The 19,350-nt window shown below is 42.1% G+C and overlaps 1 non-coding gene across 1 annotated transcript; it reads left to right on the top strand.

Moving 5' to 3' along the window:
• The first annotated feature begins 825 nt into the window (after positions 1-825).
• Positions 826-936, top strand: LOC137447434 (U6atac minor spliceosomal RNA). Its single transcript, XR_010988869.1, has one exon. It is a non-coding gene; the product is annotated as a U6atac minor spliceosomal RNA (small nuclear RNA).
• Positions 937-19,350: the final 18,414 nt, after the last annotated feature.

Below are 19,350 nucleotides of genomic sequence, written 5' to 3'. Positions count from 1 at the left end.
AATCCTGTAACGCTGAGACACTGCAGCTGATAGAAATTCTAATGAAAAAAGCCTTGAGTAAGAATTGAATGCTGCAGAATTAAGGTAGCAATTTGAGTTTATAGACTTGTCAGTAGTTACCTTGCAGCTTCAGAGCATTCATCATGAGTCTGTGACAGCCTGGTAAGTACAGACCAAACACCTGGAGATTCTCAGGGTTTGACAGTCATCAAATAGGGTAATAATGAAGACAAAATTTAATCTATTCAGACTGCTGGCACTTTCCAGGTTACTTGTGACATAAATGAAGGTGGTTCAGCATTGCACAAATGCTGTTGGCTGAGTCTCAGAAACAGCATCTCCTTTTAACACTCACAGCTCCTTCGTACACAATGCTTACACACAGGAAATGTACATCTGTTTTGCAAAGATGGAGAGGTAACTATCTAATTGAAATAACTACACAAAATTAAACCAACCAAAAAAACCAACAAAAAAACCAACCAAAAACTCACAACCCCCCCCAACAAAAACAGACAAAACTAACAAAGGGAAAAAAAACAGACCCAAACAAACAGCCCCAAACCTGCTGAGATTACTTGGAACAAATCCAGTAGGATAACAATGAGGGGAAAAAGTGCTTGAGTCCACATCCAGATTACCCTTGCTTAAGATTCAACTAGGTAAGAGAAGACTTTTACAGGCATAAGTAATTATTAATATGCTTCTTTAGAAGTCAGTTGATTTAGATGTGGCAAAAGCACCAAGCAGTGCCAAAGCTCTGATTACTTTATATTGCATCTCATGCACAACTCAAAATAGAAGTGTGGTAGTTTTAGGCTATGTGTGTTGTATGAAAGGAGAGAAGGTTAGAACTCCCCTTACTAAGGATGGAAGAGGCCCTTGTGGCCTATACAACATGAAAATCCCCCTGGTCCTGGAACAGGAAAGCTGTTCCGATGCCACCCCCCCAAATCCCCCTGTCCCAGGAGAGAGAGAGGAGTTGAGAGAGAAGCAGGGGGTTAGACTTATCCCAAGGTCAGCCAGAAGCACGTTATCTCCTCCCCAGCAAAGCAAAATAGCCAAGATCAGAAAGGAAGAGAAAAGGAATGGGGAAATGTGAAATGGGAATGTGAAGAATTATTATGATAGAGCTTCTCTTATCCAAGGAATTTACCCAATGGATTTGTTTAAAATAATCTTTTGTTTCCACCCAGTAGTCATTTATTTTCATTTTTCTGCTTTTCTGCTCAAAAGCTGCAGCTAAATTTTAAAGACGTAGCCTAAAGCTGGCTCAGTTGGTAGCGCATTAGACCCTTAATGGGAAGGTTGTGAGTTCAAGCCTGCAGTGGGCAGTAGTGTCCTCCCTACTCTAGTCATGAGGGCTGTGGTGACAGGTTGGACTCGATGATCTTTGAGGTCCCTTCCTACCTTAGGTATACTGAATACTAAAACTACCACAATAAGTCTGAGAACACACCACTTGCCATGTATCACAGTATCACTTAGGTTGGAAAGGACCTCGGGGATCATCGAGTCCAATCTATCAACACAGACCCCATGACTAGACCATGGCACCAAGTGCCACGTCCAATCTCCCCTTGAACGCCTCCAGGGTCGATGACTCAACTACCTCCCTGGGCAACCGGTTCCAATGCCGAATGACTCGCTCGGTGAAGAACTTCCTCCTCACCTCGAGTCTGAACCTCCCCTGGCGCAGCTTGAGACTGTGTCCCCTCGTTCTGGTGCTGGTTGCCTGGGAGAAGAGGCCAACCCCCTCCTGGCTACAACCACCCTTCAGGTAGTTGTAGAGGGCAATGTGCTACATGGGCTTCTCTTTGCTTCTTTTCCAACCAGTTAAGCCAGAGATGCTTCGGGTGGACAAGAAATTTACCAACAACCGACGCACAGAGAAAAGATTTTAAGCTACTTCAATGAGAGAAAAGCTTTTAAACTACTTCATAATCTGCTGGTTTGTTCAAAAATGATTTGTAAAGCAGTTTGGTCTGCTTCCAAACAAAGGCCTGCAAAGCCACTCAGTGCTCCACATTATCACATGCCATAAAATGATAAATAAAAATAGCTGGCCAAGGTCTTTCATTGCCTATAAGCCATCACACGACCAAGTAATTTCAAAAATTCAAGGTTTTAGTGACTTATGCTTTGTGGGGTTTGGGTTTGTTTTATTTTAAGAAGGCAGAAGAAGATATATTATGGAAACAGCCGTGTAAATATCCTTTATTTAATAAAAATGTAAATAAGATTCATAGAACAGACTTAGAAACCTTGAAATGTTTATTTTCTCTGAAAGAGATTAAGTCCTGGAGGTAAGATTTGTTCCTAAACTTGTAACTCTGGTACTGTAGAGGCTATTGTGGTCTATTTTATTTATTAAAGGGGCAATTCTTCTAAGACAAATATTTTAAGCTACTCAAGCATAATTCCTCCTACTTTTTAATTGCTCTCTTGGAGCTTTGACAGCCTGTAGCAGCTGAAACGCTGGACTGTGCTCCAAGAGAAGTGTAATTCAGATTTATGAGAAGACATTTTGGATCCAATATAATTGATTACCTACTGTAATGTGAACAGAACCTCATTTGTACTGATGAGCCCTGTGCATAACACAGCAAAGCGCTTTCTGATCTGGAGACCACAAAATGCCAAGCCAGATGTCATTGCTGCTGATAACAATTTCCCCAGATGGCTCCGTTTCCTCTTGCTTTATGATGTCTTCAGGTTGGAGGAGATGGCATTTAACTCAGCAGATAGCTCTGCTACTCCTCAGTTTAAGGACATTGAGACACTTGAACGTGTCCAGAGAAGGGCAATGAGGCTGGGGAGGGGTCTGGAGCACAAGCCCTATGAGGAGAGGCTGAGGGAGCTGGGGTTGCTTAGCCTGGAGAAGAGGAGGCTCAGAGGAGACCTCATTGCTCTCTACAGCTACCTAAAGTGGGGTTGTAGCCAGGAGGGGGTTGGTCTCTTCTCTCAGGCAACCAGTACCAGAACAAGAGGACACAGTCTCATGCTGCGCCGGGGGAAGTTTAGGCGCGAGGTGAAGAGAAAGTTCTTCACTGAGAGAGTCATTCGTCATTGGAATGTGCTGCCCAGGGAGGTGGTGGAGTCACCATCCGTGGAGGTGTTCAAGAGGGGACTGGATGTAGCACATGGTGCCATGGTCTAGTCATGAGGTCTGTGGTGACAGGTTGGACTTGATGATCTTTGTGGTCTCTTCCAACCTTGCTGATACTGTGATACTCCATACTCTGTGGCTGCTAGCTCCGTGCCATCCCAGCCTGTGTGCCACACCAAGAGGCCATCCTATTACAGCTGCTGTTAGCGCTAGGAAACGCTTGGCTGCCCCGGCAAATTTTGATAAATGCAACATCAGGTTATAAATAATAGAACCATCGATGGGCAATCTAATCAAGATTGAAGCTAAAGCATCCTTTGGGGTCTTTTACAGAGGGAAAAAACAAGATTAATAACGGTTCACTTTTAAACCAGGCAGTTATGGAAGTGGTGTGAAATAATATCTGTACATTAGAACTATAAAAATGTTGCTTAATGGGGCAAAAAGGAAACAGACATGCATTTTAAACCTTTATTTTAAAAACATTATTCCATTCACAGTATCACAATATCACAGTATCGTTAAAGTTGGAAGAGATCTCGAGGATCATCGAGTCCAACCTGTCACCACAGACCTCATGACTAGACCATGGCACCAAGTGCCACATCCAGTCTCCTCATAAACACCCCCAGGGATGGTGACTCCACCACCTCCCTGGGCAGCACATTCCAATGACCAATGACTCTCTCAGTGAAGAACTTTCTCCTCACCTCCAGCCTAAACTTCCCCTGGTGCAGCTTGAGACTGTGTCCCCTTGTTCTGGTGCTGGTTGCCTGGGAGAAGAGATCAACCCCTTCCTGGCTACAACTACCTCCTCTCAGGTAGTTGTAGAGGGCAATGAGGTCACCCCTGAGCCTCCTCTTCTCCAGGCTAAACAATCCCAGCTCCCTCAGCCTCTCCTCACAGGGCTGTGCTCAAGGCCTCTCCCCAGCCTTGTTGCCCTTCCCTGGACACGTTCAAGTGTCTCGATGTCCTTCTGAAACTGAGGGGCCCAGAACTGGACACAGGACTCAAGGTGTGGCCTAACCAATGCAGAGTACAGAGGCACAATGACTTCCCTGCTCCTGCTGGCCACACTATTCCTAATGCAGGCCAGGATTCATCGGATTATTTGTATATATATTTATCCCCTTGATTCTTTTTTATTCCAGAAACTTTTCCATTCTTTTGATTCTTTTTTATTTTAAAAAATTAAGTCATTTGATTATTTTTATTCCAGAACCTTTTCCACTCTTTTAATTATTTTTTTTATTTTTAAAAATTAATTCATTTGATTCTTTTTTTTATTTCAGAGATTTTTTCCATTCATTTGATTCTTTTTATTTCAGAAACTTTTCCATTCATTTGATTTTTATTATTAAAAAAATTTTGATTGTTTTCTTTCAGAAAATTTTCCATCCATTTGATTCTTTTTTATTTTAAACAATTAATTAGTTTGATTATTTTTTATTTCAGAAACTTTTCCATTCGATTATTTTTATTTAAAATATTTATTTGATTATTTTTATTTCAGAAACTTTTCCATTTGATTATTTATTTAAAATATTTATTTGATTATTTTTAGTTCAGAAACTTTTCCATTTGATTATTTATTTAAAATATTTATTTAATTATTTTTAGTTCAGAAACTTTTCAATTTGATTATTTTTATTTAAAATATTTATTTGATTATTTTTTAGTTCAGAAACTTTTCCATTTGATTATTTTTTATTTAAAATATTTCTTTGATTCTTTTTAGTTCAGAAACTTTTCCATTTGATTCTTTTTATTTCAGAAACTTTTCCATTTGATTCTTTTTATTTCAGAAACTTTTCCATTTGATTCTTTTTTCATTTAAAATATTTGATTCTTTTTATTTCAGAAACTTTTCCATTCATTTATTTATTTAAAATATTTATTTGATTCTTTTTATTCCAGAAACTTTTCCATTTGATTATTTTTATTTAGAATATTTTTTTGATTCTTTTTATTTCAGAAACTTTTCCATTTGATTATTTTTTATTTAAAATATTTATTTGATTCTTTTTAGTTCAGAAACTTCTCCATTTGATTCTTTTTTACTTTAAAAAATTCATTTGATTATTTTTATTTCAGAAACTTCATGTGATTCTTTTTTACTTTAAAAAATTCATTTGATTATTTTTTTCAGATTCTTTTCCATTCGATTCTTTTTTATTTTAAAAATTAATTAATTTGATTATTTTCATTTCAGAATCTTTTCCATTCATTTGATTCTTTGTTATGCAAAAAAATAAAACATATATCCATTCATTTGATTCTTTTTTATTTTCATTTACCTACCAGGACCAGTGATAAAATTAAGCAGAGGATTCTGCCATGCAAAACAGTGCCCAGCACGAGGGCTGAGCTGAGCGCTGCGTACATTTGCAACAGGACTGCTCCTTCGTATCCTGTTTGCTCACATTACAAAGCCTTTTTCTAAATGTCAGGATGTACAGGAAAAGGACACAGAACTGCTCAATCTATGAAATGAAAAGCTGAAATTCAGCTTTCTATGTCAGAATGCAAAGCCCTCCTCCAGTCAGGAAGAGCCTGCCACCCAGACCAGCGTGCTTGTTTAGGTGGGTTCCTCACCGAACAAATTTAGCGTGCTAAATCAATTATTCCTTTTACAGAAGGCAGTCTGCAAGTGGTGGTTGGTTGTTTTTTTTTCCCTTTATAAGCAATCAATCCTAGTGAAAATTAGACAAAGCAGGTTGTAAATATAAAACTGAGATGTAAAAGGGGGAAAAAAAAACAAACTGTAGGGCTAGGTAGCAGATGAGGCATTGCTATTAATGAAGAGAAGACAAGTATTCAAATTGTGAAGGCATTTTGATGTTTTCCATGCAAGCTGAAGTGGAGAATGTAATAGGAAAATAAAGCAGCTATCAGACAAGATAAATAGGAATACATCAACGGGGCCTGTGCAGAATTAGAATGGCACAGCAAGAGAAGCCAAGCCTTCAGAAGAATATACTGAAATTTGTACTTTGCATTATAATGTCAGCTTCGGAACAGATGGCAAAATGCCACTAGAACAGGAAGATGTCAAGAAATAATAGTGTCAGCAGCTATATAAAGAGCTAAGAGATGCTTCAGACTACCTAGTGTTTGTAAGGCCACACTCTACAAAGGCTTAAAATAATTTCATCTATGCAAGCAAAAGAAGCAAAGACACTGCAAGCCCCGGCCCAGCCCACCAGCCACTTTTAAAAACAGAATCTGGGTTCAGGATCAGCCCAGATTTAGAATACAAAATAGAATATAGAATTAACCAAACCTTTGAGATTATCGAGTCCAACCTATCACCCAATGCCATCTAATCAACTAAACCATGGCACCAAGTGCCTCATCCAGTGCCTTTTAAACACCCCCAATGATGATGACTCCACCACCTCCCTGGGCAGCACATTCCAATGGCCAATCTCTTTCTGTGAATAATTTCTTCCTAACATCCAGCCTAAACCTCCCCTGGTGCAGCTGGAGACTGTGTCCTCTCATTCTGCCACAGGTTGACTGAAACCCAGGAGAGGGGTTTTGATGTATTAGAGAGAAGTAGCATTGTCATAGCTTGCCATAAACTATCCACAGTTCAATACACAGAATGAGTCACAGAATTACACAGTGCATTGGGTTGGAAAGGACCCTCAAAAGTAGTTTTTGCCCAACCTCTGCTGCAGTCATTAGGGACATCAGCTAGAGCAGGTTGCTCAGGGCCTTATCAAGTTTCAGCCTTCAATGTCTCCAGGGATGGGGTCTCCACCACAACCCTGGGCAACCTGTTCTAGAGTTTCACCACTCTCATTGTGGAAAGCTTCCTCCTGATGTCCCCACTAAATCTACCTGTTCTAATTTCAAACCATTACCCCTCATCCTGTTCATAAGTGCCCTCTTCAGCAGTCCCTCCCCAGTTCTCCTGTAGTCCCCTTCAGGTACTGGAAGGCTGTATCAAGATCTCCCTGGAGTCTCAACTCTTTCAGCCTGTCCTCACAGGAGAAAGGCATGACAAATTCATTGCAGTTGTTGATATTTTGCCTCTGTTGCTAGTTTTGGTAGTGTTCTACATACATACTTAAGTATTTGTATTTAAATCAGCTGTGAATATATCCTTAATTCCCAGCTTTCTCCAGAAGGATTGATATTTGAAGCTGCAGAGGAATCCACCAAACTAGAAGTGGTATATTGCTGGCTTTAGCAAACCTAGTTGAACTCTTTGACTTCACCATTTCCCCATTTATGAGATGAGGGTTGTTAGATCATTTGGGTAACAAACTGCAAATGTTGACTGGATACATTTTAAGGATATAGCACACAGAGAACATCTACTTCCATTTATTCCCAAAGGCTGTAAAAGCAGCCATAAAGCAAACAGAAAGCAGGTAAAGAACAACTTTTATGGCAGGATAAATGAAACATAATTAGGCAACAAAATAGGAGGTGTAAGTAGCTGGAAACCTTTTGCTCCCTTGTTCCATCAAGCCTGCAGGTTTGAAAATCCTGCTGACAATACCGAAGAGTTTGGCTAAATAAATATCAGCAGTGATATATTAGCAAAGCCGGTGTGGGAAATCAAGGAGAGAAAGTCCATCTACTGACAATTCTCACATTTGAAATGGGAATTCACCTTCTGCTGTAATATAGGAACCTGCAGGCACACAGATATTGAAACCCTTGAAGTACAGACACAGCCATTCTTCCAACCATCTCTGTGAACCTCAGACAGCCTCCTGTACCTCTCACACCCCTTCACTTCATTCCCTGTGCAAACAGTGAAGGACTGCTCTGTGGTACAAGACACAAACCAGGGACACTTCTGCCACCAGCACAGTCCTATCTCTTCTCCATCTCAGCCTCTGGCTGCCTGGACCCTTCTCACCCTCAGCCCATTCTCACCCCCAGCCCATTCTCACCCCTAACCCCTGCATATTTGCAGAGATGTGCATCTGCAGAGCCATGTACCATTGGGTGGTCAACAATCTGACATTTATTCATCCACATTTCCATCTTCCACTTTATTTGTGCATGCTGTGTTAAAGCAACATCAGATCTTTTGAGTTCAAGATCTTTAAATGCAAACTATCCATCTAAAGCAGTTTCCATGGCAGGTAGAAAATGAGAACATATGACACTTCTAACAGACAAAAAAAACTCAACAACCTTGAGTCACTCCAGTAGGTATTTTAGATATCTGCAGTTCAGGCAGGAATTAGAAAGAATTCAGGGAGATACTTGTCTTCCAAGGAGACTTCTACCTCTGAGGCCTCCACCACAAGGACATGGAATTGCTGGAGCAGGTCCAGGAGAGCCATGAAGATGATCAGAGGGCTGAAGCACCTCCCCTGTGGGGACAGGCTAAGTGAGTGGGGGCTGTTCAGTCTGGAGAAGACTCCAGGGAGACTTTGGAGCTGCATTTCAATAGCTCATGGGGACCTACAGGGAGGCTAGGGAGGGACTATTTAGAAGGGCTTGTGGTGAAGGGACAAGGGGCAATGGGCAATGGTTTGAAACTGAATTGTTCTTTACAATGAGCTTGGTGGAACACTGGAGGAGGTGGAGGCCCCATCTTTGGAGACATTTAAGGCCAAATTTAGGTAGCCCTGAACAACCTGATCTAGTTGGAGATGTCCCTGCTGACTGCAGGGGGGGTGGATAAGGTGACCTTCAAGGATCCCCTTCCAACCTGCTGCATTCTGTGATTTAGACCCTTTGCAGAAGAGCTGATCTGGCCATGGCTGTGTAGCACATGGAGTGCTTCAGCAGTGGGGAGTCTTTGCCTAATCTCTGCACTAAATGCATTCGCATTCATCTGCACTGTGCATGCATTACATATTCATAATGTACTCACAACATCTCCCATTTGTTCTTGTGCTAACACTGCCTCTTCATTTACCTAAGTCTTTTCTCCCTCCAGCTAGGAGTAGGCAGCATCATCTCCTTGTCTGACATAACTCTAGTCTGAGAGAACAGGGCCTTCAGGAATGATGTGGTGGCTTTGCAGTTCTGTGCTGAGCTCTGCAACCTTTCAAATCCTCTGCACCTGCCTATAATCCAGGGGGGCAGTTTCCCATTATCTCAGTTATGATTAATTTAATGCATTCTTCTTTGAGGAAAGCCATAGGTTTATAGAATGGTTTGAGTTGGAAGGAACCTCGAAGGTGATTGAGTTCCAACCCCCTGCAATGGGCAGGGACACTGTCCACCAGCCCAGGCTGTTCAAGGCCACATCTAATCTGGCCTTGAACACCTCCAGGGAGGGGACTCCCACAACATCCCTGGGCAAACTGTTTCAGTGTCTTACCACCCTCACTGAAAATAATTTCTTCTAATCTCCAGTCTCAATCTCCCCTCCTCCAGCTCAAAGCCATTGTCCCTGGTCCTATCACTACAAGACCTTTTCAAAAGTCCCTCCTCAGCTTTCCTGTAGCCCCCTTCAGGTACTAGAAGGCTGCTCTAAGTACTCTCCAGAGCCTTCTCTTCTCCCAGATGAACAGTCCTAACTTTTTCAGCCTGTCCCTGTAGGGAAGGTTCTACAGCCCTCTGATCATCTTCATGGCCTCCTCAGAAATCAGTTGTGAAGTTTCTTCAAGATTTATCCTGAACTTCTGCAAACTGCTGCAGTCAAACCAGTGGCTTCAGGTCAGCAGTTTGAATTAAGATACTACACACTGGCTGTTTGCTGGTTGTGTTCCACTATACTCAGCTTGGAAGCTGTTCTGAAAACTTTTGCTGCCAAAGCATTCATGAAAGCAAACTTCTGCATCAGCTCTTTCCGAGGGATTCTTCCCCTCAGCAGGCAATTCTAGTTCTAGAGCTTCACAGCTAACTTAGGTGATTTTACTACCACTAACAACCTGAAAGCCTGAAGTTGTTTTTTATTTTTCTAACAAAAATAAACTGCAGCACCCTTCCTTATTAAATTAAAATAAATAAATAAATTGAAGAGAGAGGGGGGGAAAAATTCACAGAGTGTTTCTAACAGTGAAGGCCACAAAGGTGAAAAACACAGAGCCCTTTCATCTTGTAATTCGGCCAAAATGTGGTACAATATATTTAAGGTGTTGTAGCTGCACACAGAAGGCATTCCAGGGAACAATAGCTTTTGAAAAAGTAATTTGCACTGTATTTCACAACATAATGAAGGCATTTATTTGTGTTCATGTCTTCAGCACCACAGAGCATGTCTTGCACATAATTGCATCCACCTCCTCCTCACCTGTGTGTGTATACTGGGGCTGGAAAGGAAAACATCTTTATTTCTCTGACAAATCACTGTAACAGACACACAATATTATCCCAACATATAAATACATAGCACCTGAAATTAGGGCCAGATTAGCATAAAACAAGGTTCTGAGGACCACTATTAAAATGCAGTATTGGAGGTACATGAAGTAATAATAAATTACTGAGCCTGGCTAAGTATTTACCTATGAATCCTAATGCAAAACTACTAAAACCCTGACTGCAGTGGGAAATTTGTTTAAGCTGCTAATGATATTAAAGAAATGGTGGCAGACATCAAGCTTAAACAAGACCTGCAAGAACAGCTTAAAGAGGACCTCCAAGAACCATCACAGGCTAGGAGAAAAATACTTTTTGCACAGTTTGTCAGGTAGTCAAGTACAGACTACTAAGAAAAATAAACACAGATAAAAAGAGCTACACTGAGATGTCAACATTTGGTAAAATAAAAAGGGAATAAAACCTGCTTAGCTTTTTGTTGAGCTATTAGTGAAGTATTGAGTAACTCTTGAGGGATATTAGTGAGATGTGAAGTTGACTTGTTCTTATACTTCAATAAATTATTGCCATTGAAATACAAGTACTCCTTGTAACGTGCATAAAAGCTCCTGCTCTCACTGCTGCACTGCTCATCTCCTCCCGAAACGTCAGCTGCAAGAACGTTGTGCATCCAGCGATGCACTACTGAATCACAAGTATATCGACTACAAGGGAAAGCTGGCAACTTCTGACATTTGCATGAGCAGAAAAGGGGAAAGAAATGTGACAGAAAACCAAAACCAAACAATCAAACCAAAACCCCAAACCAACAAACAAACAAAACCAAAACCCCAAAGCAACAAGAAAAAAACCCAAACCACAAACCCAAAGCGTTTCCTTCAGTGAGGTCTCCTCTGCAGCACTACCCTTCAGAGGCTTTTCTAACGATGACCCATTTATTGATAGCAAATCTTGGAAGCTTCAGGACACGTAGATTAACTCTGGGAATTGCCTGCCTCAGATTTCTTGTTCTACTTTTCTCTGCCTGGCCCCCACTTTTCTCCTCAGCTACTTTGGTGTTGCTGACAAAGACAAAAAGCTTCAACTAGAGTGCCCCTTTTCCAAATTCCCTTTGATTCTAGAGGATAGCAAGTACTCCCAGCAAGACATATCTACCAGATTGATTAATTAATGCTCTTATTCATTAACTGACTGACTGTCCCAACAAAGACAAGATTTATACTACTGCCATGCAGTCATATTCCCTGCAGCTCGCCTGCTGTGGAGCAAACTCACCAAGATTAAGGCAATACTCAGAAAACAAAGTTAACATCCACCCAAGAATAAGACTGAGATTAGCAAAACCCCACACATATTGCTGATTCCCACTGCACTCTTTTAATTCTCTAGCACCTCAAAACACCCTTTAGCATCTTTATTGCTTCTCACATCAACTCAGCTCCAGCAATACGTTCAGCTCACACGTGAGAACTTCAGCATGGGGCATTAAGTAAGGAAAGGGCAGAGAAATTCTAATTAGGCATTTAAAAATCATTTTCCATGTGCTTTTGCAATCAAACAATGCAGCAGAAAACAAATATTTCAAACTTATCTTAAAACATAGCCACCCTGATAAGCACAATTTGGAAATCTTTAATGAATTCACCTCAATTAGCCTTTAATTAAATAGCTCATTAAAAACCGATCTGAATATTGCTCGAGAAGAAATCCTTCTTCAACTGTTAGGCTAGAATAGGAAGTCAATGAAGGGAAGGTTAAACACACTTTGGAGCAGCCTGAAATGTCATATTTGTTACAAGGGAAAAAGCTCTCAACACTTTATGACAGCCAGTGCATGGTAGACTCACAGAATGGTTTGGGTTGGAAGGGACCTTGAAGATCATCTAACTCCAACGCCCCTGCCATGGGCAAGGACACCTCCCACTAGCCCAGCTTGCTCAAGGTTCCTCAAGTACTCATCCAACCTGGCCTTGAACACCTCCAGGGAGGAGGCACCCACAACCTCCCCGGGCAACCTGTTCCAGTGTCTCACCACCCTGACTGGAAAGAACTTCTGCCTAATCTCCTGTCTAAATCTCCCTTCTTCTAGCTCAAAGCCATTGCCCTTCATCTTATCACTACAAGAGCTTGTGACAAGTCCTTCCCCAGCTCTCCCTTACTGCCTTTCTCCCTTACTCCCTTTCTTCCTCCATGCCAAACAGCCTCAACTTTCCCTGTCCCCAAAGGGGAGGTGCTCCAGCCCTCTGACCATCTTCATGGCCTCCTCTGGACTTACTCCAGCAGCCTCACATCCCTCTCATGCTGGGGTTCACCAGAACTGGACACAGAGCTCTAGGTGGTGCCAGAATCATCTCGCTTGTCCTGCTGGCCACACTTCATTTGATGCAGCCCAGGGCACAGTTTAGATAAAGTAAGCACAGGACAGGTAGGCAATGGAAAGTGTAGGGGTTGGTTTGTTTAATTTTAATTCTGTTTTGAAGGGAAATGGAGCCAGTAATGAAATAATTAATCTTGAATGTGTCAGCTACCTTCATAACCATGTACTGCCAACTCTGCTCCAGCCTGTGCTTTCAGAGCAGCAATGGCTCTCTTTTCAGTGCCAGCATCACCTTAGAAATCCCCCATGCACAAATGGGGATGCACAGAGACATCTAAAAATGCAAACACACCCTCAGAGGGTGCTTGAAAATATCTCATAATGCTGAATGAGACTGATGTGCAGTAGGAGTGCTGCAGAAGCCATTGTGCCTTTAGGATCTAGGGATGGAAAGTCTGATGAATAGGTAATTATTTTTTTCTTATTAAGCTAATTGATTGGAGGAGTGGAAAAATTCCTCTAAATGCCTGCATGCCACTTCAGCTGATCTAGCAAAAGATTATTTATTTTCTTCATGACCTTCACTTCCATTACAGCTCAAGGATTTTACACTATTTCAGGTCAGGTTAACATGAAAACTTTGCTTAGCTTTAAGTGGGACAGAATCAAGACCCATAGAGAGGAACACAAAAGAGTAGGGCTGGGCTGAAAGCAGGAAAGATAAAAAGTAAAAACACACCTTTATATGCCCAGCATGGAAGCACCTTTCCCCCCCCCCCTTCTTTCTTTTTCCTCACTAATGCAGGAACAAGCCGATGCTACATTGGCACGGCCTTGTGCTGAGAATGATGTTTTTGTTGCATTACCTGGGAGAGGTCACTCTACAGCTGGACTTGAAATCGTCTACATCTAAGCCACAATCTGTCATTCACGTGTGTTGCAAAGTACAGAACCAACAAAAATCATTCCCCATCCACAGAAAACAAACAGCTTAGGAGCTATGGTGGCTTTAGGCAGGGTCTTTACTCCCCACTCTACCGCTGAGCTCAGAGAAAGGTCAGAAAGAGACTAGCCGCAGAACAAGAGCTGACAGCAGCTGAAGAAGCTCTTCACATGCATGAAGTAGCTGCATTATTAGCACATAAATCCAATACAATGCAAGAGTAAACACTAATAATACTGTTGCAGATATTAATAATTTAAAGGCAATAGTACAAGCCTCTCAAGAATGCATACATATGTTATGAGCACCACTAATTCAGCTGAGGCTAAAAATACATTTTTGCCTTCCATCAATGATTAATACATATGGAGAGACACTTAACAACTTATTCATATGGAAAGGAGTGGTGACATTCCAGGCCCTCTAAGCAATCAATAACTTTTAACCAAGACGTGCACTTTATCTTCTCTCTCTATCAGAATTCACAGTGGCTCTCAGAGGCACACCGAGACTTGGGAAACAAATGTATTAGAGGAACTATCAAAGACTGTTAAGCACAAACATATCACCTCTGACTCAGAAAATCCATGGATCCTGGCATGCTCATCAAAAAAGCTGAGGAAGTGCCCACTCTTACACTACTTACATAGTCCTTGTTGATTCCTACAGACAGATGTACTGGTCTGATGAAGTCCAGAACTCTGCCTTGCTGTTTGGAATAGGAACTTGCTGAGGGACTTGCTGGTGAGGGAGCAGAAAAGGGCTACAAAGATGATTAGAGGACTGAAACATCTCTCTTATAAGGAAAGACTCAGAGAATTGGGGCTTTTTAGTCTGGAAAAGAGCAGCCAGAGCGGGGGGGATCTCATCAATGCTGATCAATACTTAAAGGGTGCGTGTCAGGAGGACTGGACTGAAAGAGACCTCCAGAGATTGAGTCCAACACCCCTGCCAGAGCAGGATCACTTAGGGCAGGTCACACAGGAGCACATTCAGATGGGTCTTGAAAGTCTCCAGAGAAAGAGACTCCACAACCTCTCTGGGCAGCCTGCTCCAGAGCTCCAGCAAAGAAGTTTCTCCTCATGTTGAGGTAAAACTTCCTGGGTTCCAGTTTGTATCCACTGCCCCTTGTCCTGTCACAGGACACTGTTGAAAAGAGCCTGACCCCTTCTTCTTGACACCCACCCTTCAGATATTTATAAACATCAATAAGATCTCCTCTCAGTCTTCTCTTTTTGACCAAACACCCCCAGGTCTCTCAGCCTTTCTTTATCACAAAGATGTTCCAGTCCCTTCATCATCCTCATAGCCTCTGTTGGACAATCCCTTGGATATCTCTGTCCCTCTTGAACTGGGGTGCCCAGAACTGGATACAACTGAACCTCTACACTACAACAATCTTTCAGATTCCATTTCTTCCCCACCCCAAAGGGTTCACTACTTTAAAACACTGCACATATATTCTTTTAAAAGACCTTCAGGTAGACCTGTCAACAACTTACACTGGAAATAGGAAAGGAAGTGGATTGCTAATATTAGACAGTTACCTGCCAGAAAGATAGGCTTGACAGAATAAGATGTAAAGCTGAGAAAGAAATCCACAGTGCTTGATAATGAGACTGAGCTCAGTCATAGCCACCAATTTCTTTACCTTCTGATCACTTTGAAAATCACATTATCATAAAATCACTGGCATCTCATCAACAAAGAAACACCTTGTGAAAAGCAATACAAAGCACAAGCCAATCAAACTGATTCTAATGACTATTACTTTTCCCAGCAATAAAAACTTCAGATGAGCATGTGCCCTTCTCTGAGTGCACTTCAGACCAAGGAGGCAGGTACACGGCTGAAGAACACCTCCGCTGGTTAAAATGAACCCCTTCCAAATTGTATACATGCTTAATTAGTTACTTTAATTCAGATTCCAATCTCCTTGCAATTTGGAAGAGCTGTAGTCAGCAGTGCTAATAGCAAACTCATGCTGAGGAGCTTTTTAACACAGAGACACCCCACCCCCCCCCCCCTTTTTTTATTGTTACAATCCTCCCTTGTAACAATAAAAAGGCTAAAGAGATCGGGGGGAAAAGAATAAGATAAAAAGGTCACAGCATGGAAATGACTTTAAGATGAAAATGAAGCAGCAAAGGAATATTCTTAACTCCTCTAGGCAAAAGAACAATCCACAACCACTTTATTTTGGGAGTTTAAGAGTGAATGAGCAGGAGGACGACTGAAATGTCTGATAAAGCAGAGAGAGAAGCGCAGATCAATAACCAGACACTAAGAAAGAATCTATATTAACCTTAGGAGCTGAGACAAAACCTCTGTCAACAGCTCTTCAAACACAACCCTACAGGGAAAGACAGGCAGAAACCACAGCAAGGTTCAGTGCCCACCTGCTTTCCTTTTCATAATGCTGTACAATAATGAAAGTATCTTAAACCTGTAGGTTGGTTTTCATTTCTTACATCCCCTTTCCATCCAATACACTCCAACACATCTGCTTTTGTTTCCACAGGTGACCATATGACTCGACATCTTCCCCAAAACCATCTTTCCCCCCCCCCCCCTCCACCCCATCAGTTTTCTCCCCATGAGGATTTTGGATGTGTTAAGTTTCAATTCAGGTGTTTTAAACCCTGAGTGAAAACAGCAGCTTCTGCAAGGCACAACACTTTCCTCTCTGCATCTCACTTCTGTCTGGCCTGTGAATGAGCCAGAAGAGAAGCTGGCATGGGGTGGGTAGTGTTTGGAAATGGAGGATTGCAGTTGTAAGGTTGGAAAAGAGAGGCAGGAAAAGAATTAATGGGAAAATGGCTGCAAGCCTGGGTGGGATTCAGGAGGTTGCCACACCGCTCTGCAAGGGCAGGCACTGGCAGTGCTTAGGGGCAGAACTGCTGCTCCTATTGCAATTTCCCTTTTATTTGCTCTCCCTAGTGTTTGATATGCAGAAAAAAGCCCCATTTGCTTTGTATGCTTTCTGTGTTTCTGGATTAATAAGTAGCTTCTATCTATTTAGTAGTACAAATTGACACAGGTCTTTGACACTCCCTTCCTTACAAGGCAGCTGTGCTTCGAAGGAAAAGTTAACAAGGAGCAGTAAGACAGTCTAAGGAGGAGCTGTGCCCATCATTAAGAAGAAGCAGTGAGCATTTTAGGAGGAGAAGTATAACTGGACTGGGAACTTGCTAAAGGTTACAAGTTCTCCTGTGCTTTCTGATAATATACTACATGTACAGCTCAAGAACTGACCTCAGTGACACAAAATATAATTTGATGGATGGAGGGGAACACACAGGAAGTGTGCTCCATGGTTACAAGTCACCTATTACAGGAGAAATCATGCATAATCTCCCTATTATCACCACTTATCTCTGTTAAAAAAGGAAGAGGGGGAGGGGGGGAAATACTTCCATTTATGTCTGTTGAGGGCAAGATCCAAGAAGTCCAGGCTTCATCATTCCAATAGCACTGACAAATGATCTTGAGAAATTGTATATGCACTTCCAGGATAGGGAACTCACTCCTGCTGCTCACAGTATTGCTGATCCAAGCCAGGACACCACTGGCTTTCTTTGCCACCTGCACATACTGCTGGCTCGTAGTCAGCAGCTTGTTGATCAGAATCCCCAGGTCCCTTTCTGCTGGATAACTTTCCATCCACACTTCCAAGCCTGGTGGTTGTGGCCCAAGTGCAGGACTCAGCACTTGGCCTTGTTAAAGAACATCCCTTTGACCTCAGCCCATGGATCCCATCTGCCTAAGACTCTCTGTAGAGCCTCCCTACCACCAAGCAGAGCAACACTCTCACCTAACTTGGTGTCACCTGCAAATTTACTCATGGACTCGTGCACTTCCTTTGAGCATCTCAGAACCAATTCAAACCATGCCTTGACTGCCTTTTCATTCTCATTTTTCAGTTTGCTGTACACAGGGAAAATGCACAACACTACAGGACACTGAAAACAAAAGACCACGTTCAAGGAAAACAAAAGACCACATTCAAGCTTTTCTGGCTGAATTTATTGGTGGAAACACTGACATCTCCTGCTAGTAACTTCCTTCATAAAGATCATCATCTAGGGTTTGGGGAGTTTGCTTGTTGTCTCAGAGACCAGTTTAATCACAGAGATCTGCACATCGGCCACAACAACCCCATGCAGAGCTACAGGCTGGGGTCAGAGTGGCTGGAGAGCAGTCAGGCAGAGAGGGACCTGGGGGTGCTGGTGTTCAGGAGGAGACTTGACAGGGTGCTTGGTTACATGGGTTAGTTGATTAGGTGGTGTTGGGTGATAGGTTGGACGCGATGATCTTGAAGGTCTCTTCCAACCTGGTTTATTCTATTCTATTCTATTCTATTCTATTCTATTCTATTCTATCCAATGCTTGTGACTCCTGATGGCAATCCAAACTAAATGGGAGCCGCACAACTTGAAGCACAAAGTTGTTCACCTTGTACACATTAGTGACATTTCATGAGTGGAGGAATGTGACTTACATTTGATCACAATTTTTCTTCAAAGCAGTGCAGCTGAGCCTGGTTTTTATGCAGCTTGTGCACATGAAGCAGTTGCCATTTTGTGAGGGGAAAAAAAACAAACAAACAATACAGTATGGAGCAAAGGGGAACTTGCACATTCCCTAGCTCTTGAGGTTTCACACCTCTCCTTTTTTCAGCTTCTTTTGAAATCGCTCCCACTTGCACCAGCTTCTTCTTCACGACACAAAATCATATTCCTTCTCCCCAAAGTTCTGTTTAGCAGTAAACACCTCCAACACTCCCTCATTTGGGAAGAAAACACAGCACCTAGCTGACACATCTTAGTTAAAATATGTCATGATCAAAGATTAAGTCCTCATCATGAAAAAAGCAGTGCTTTGTAAGATGCTTAAGAGGATAAAACTTTGTGTGACAGATGTCACAATAAAACAAAGTAAAACTGCAGGATCCAGGGAAACCTAACAGTATTTTACTTTTCTAGTCACTGATGATAAATGGGGAGAGAAAAGGAAAATAACTTCTCCCCATCTATCTTGACATCAGTTTTGGTGCACACAAACACTAAGGGCTCCACATTTACAAAAACAAAGATCTTACCAGGCCTGTATCAAATGGATTTGTCAGAGCTTAGCTGAGTTATATCACAAATTACTGTTGCATATTAACCTGTCTCTTGAGATTTACTTGTGTATCTGAAACAGGGGAAAAAAGTGTTCAGTAGGGAGGTAGACTGCCATGAAACAACCATTAGACAAACCCAGGTCCAGCCTCTTGCCAGACTTCAGGGACTCAGTTCTGCTTTCTTGACACACAAGTGAAAGCCTTGAATAGAATCACAGAATTGTCAGGGCTGGAAGGGACCTCAAGGATCATCCAGTTCCAACCCCCCTGCCATGGGCAGGGACACCTCACACTACAGCAGGTTGCTCACAGCCACATCCAGCCTGGCCCTAAAAACCTCCAGGGATGAGGCTTCTACCACCTCCCTGGGCAACCTGTTCCAGGGTCTCACCACCCTCATAGTGAAGAACTGACATCCAATCTGAATCTACCCATTTCTATTTTTTCCCATTCCTCCTAGTCCTATCATTACCTGACACCCTAAAACGTCACATAGAATCACCAAGGTTGGAAGAGACCTCAAAGATCATCAAGTCCAACCTGTCACCACAGACCTCATGACTAGACCATGGCACCAAGTGCCACATCCAATCCCCTCTTCAACACCTCCA

Source organism: Melanerpes formicivorus, unplaced genomic scaffold, assembly GCF_026170545.1.
Source record: "Melanerpes formicivorus ecotype bairdi unplaced genomic scaffold, bMelFor1.0.p_v2 SCAF_20, whole genome shotgun sequence".
Taxonomy (NCBI): domain Eukaryota; kingdom Metazoa; phylum Chordata; class Aves; order Piciformes; family Picidae; genus Melanerpes; species Melanerpes formicivorus.
This window is presented reverse-complemented; position numbering and strand designations above follow the sequence as displayed.